Genomic DNA, 2,941 nt, shown 5'->3' on the forward strand with positions numbered 1-2,941 from the left:
TTTAAAGATTTATTTATTGATTATATGTAAGTACACTGTAGCTGTCTTCAGACACTCCAGAAGAGGGAGTCAGATCTCGTTACGGATGGTTGTGAGCTACCATGTGGTTGCTGGGATTTGAACTCTGGACCTTTGGAAGAGCAGTCGGGTGCTCTTACCCACTGAGCCATCTCACCAGCCCCTGAAACCACTTTTTAATGTTCTTACTCAGAAGCCTTTCCTGAGACCCTATTATCTCATCTTCAAAGACCAAGGCCACCAAGGTAAGTGTCCCCCAAAAGTCTGTTGAAGATGTGGCTGAAGGCTCGGTCTCCAGCCTGTTGAAAGAAAGTGGAGCACTTTCTCTTTCTCTCTCTCTCTCTCTCTCTCTCTCCCCCTTTCTTCCTTCCTTTCCTTTCTTTTCCTTCTCTTTCTTCTTTTTCTTGTGTGTTTGTGTTGGTGGTGTTTTGAGACAGGGTTTCTCTGTATAGCCTTTTAGTCCTGGCTGTCCTGGAACTCACTCTGTAGGCCAGGCTAGCCTTGAATGCAGAGATCTGCCTGTCTGTGGGATTAAAGGTATGCACCACCACCACCACCCTGCTTTTCCTCTTTCTCCTCCTCTTCCTCCTCCCCTTCTTCCTCCTTCTCTGCCTCCTCTGCCTCCTCCTTCTTTGAGACTGGGTTTCACTCCATGGCTGGCCTGGAACTCACTAGTAACCCCACACCTGGCGGCTTCAAATTCAGAGATCTGTCTGCCTCTACCTCCAGAGTACTGGGTATTTTTAGTGCCACCATACCCAGGATTGTGGAATTTTTAAGAGGTACAGCCTGACTGGAAATTATGAAATGGTGGCCATGGCCTTAAAGGGGATGTTGAGATCAGGTACCCACCCCTGGTCTTTCTTTTTTCCTGGCTACCAGGAAGTGGTCCATACTATATGTACTGCCCCACACAGAGCCAAAGCAACAAAGCTAAGAAACCATGGGCTGAAAGCTTGAATCAGGCAGAGGTGGTACATGCCTGTTATCCCATCATTTAGAAGATGGAGGCAGGAAGATCAGAAAGTCAAAGTCATCCTTGGCTACTAAGCGAGTTAGAGGCCAGCCTAATCTACGTAAGACCCTGCCTCAAGACAACAACAACAATAAAAGAACAGGAACAGAGAGGCGACTGCTCCTTTAGGAATGCTTGCTGCAAGATCATGAAGTCCAGAGTTCTGAGACCAGTACTCCTGTGGCAAATTGGGCACATTGAAAACTCCTATAATTCCAGCTGTTGGAGATCTGATTCCCTTTTCTGGCCTCCATACGTGCACACACATGTGCACTGGTACACATGTATGTGCATATGCTCACACAGATACATACATGATAAATAGAATGAATATATACATATGTGAATGAAATAGTTTTTAAACATTTTCTTTTTTCTTTCTTTTTCTTTTTTTTAGATTTATTTATTTATTTATTTTATTTATATGAATACATTGCAGCTGTCTTAAGACACACCAGAAAAGGGTATCAGATCCCATTACCATGTGGTTGCTGGGAATTGAACTCAGGACCTCTGGAAGAGCAGTCAGTGCTCTTAACCACTGAACCATCTCTCCAGCCCCCTAAACATTTTCTTGATGGGCACAATGCCTCATGCTTTTAATCCTAGCAGTCAGGTGGCAGAAGCAAGCAGATCTCTGTGAGTTCCAGGCCAGCCAGGGTTGCATAGTGAGGGTCTGTCTGAAATTTTTTTTTCTTTTCTCCTCATAAATTAATCGTCTAGTGTATATTAACAGTAATGGAAAGCTGGCTAACGTGGCTTGGAATTTAAGGCCTTACTAAGCTAGAACAAACATTCGCCCATTGTCTCTCTTAGATTCAGCTGAGCCCAGCGTCAATCTGGGGGAGTCTCAATTGAAGAACTACCCAGATCAGATGGGCCTGTGGCTGTGTCTGGGGCCACATTTTCCTGATTGTTAATTGATGTAGCAGAGCTGGGACCACCGTGGGAGGTGTTCCTGGACTGAAAGAACACTAGCTGAACTTGAGGCAGAGAGAAAAAATCAGCAGGTACTGTTCCTCCAGTCTCTGCATCACTTCCTCCAGCCAGGTTCCTACCTTGGCTTTCCTCCATAATGGACTGTAACTGGTAAGCTGAAATCAACCCTTTCCTCCCCGAATTGCTTTGAGTCCTGATGCTTATCACAGCAACAGGGAAGAATGCCGTGCCTCTCACTATAGAGGCCACGCCGATGCACAATTCTTTTCTCTAACTCACCTTATCTGCCCCTCCCTTAAGCCTTTCAGTTTCAAACTTGGTGCCAGTATGCCCTATATCACTCCTGAGCACCACAGCCACTCTGTCAGTCAGGGCTTGGCTCGAGTTCAGTTCTTAAACACAGCCCTATCTATCCTAAAGGCACAAACCTTCCAGGACTACCCAGGCTGCCCCAGGCTTTACTTTTTCCTGGCTCCCCGACAGCACCCTAGGGATAATGTCTCCTCCTTTTCCACTTATTTGCAATTATCTAGCTGTGGAAGCCGGGGGATGGGCGAGAATGAATTGGCAGTACATAGCAGGCTATTCATTTGAAGCCCAAGATGCTAACTGCCCAACCTCAGTTTCCTGGAGTCTCCCCTAGTGCCCATGCAGGCTGTGCAATTCTGAATGATCTAATTCAGTGTCTCGATTCACCCTCAGAACTTCAAAGGGGTTCCGCTGGCCCAGAGACTCTCAGAGTAGCTGCTAGGCTGGCGGAGGTGGTTCGTGATCAGTGGGGCTTGCCAGCCAATATCAAGACAGCAGCAGACAAAATGCTTTCCAGGGAGGGAGGGGTACTGCTGGATGACATCTGTTCATCTGTTCACCCTGAGAAAAACTAGCACAGCAGGTGTGCATTAGTATGGTCGGTTCTGTTTCTGTGTGTGTGTGTGTGTGTGTGTGTGTGTGTGTGTGTGTGTGTGTGAG

This window comes from Mus caroli, chromosome 4 (assembly GCF_900094665.2).
Source record: "Mus caroli chromosome 4, CAROLI_EIJ_v1.1, whole genome shotgun sequence".
NCBI lineage: Eukaryota > Metazoa > Chordata > Mammalia > Rodentia > Muridae > Mus > Mus caroli.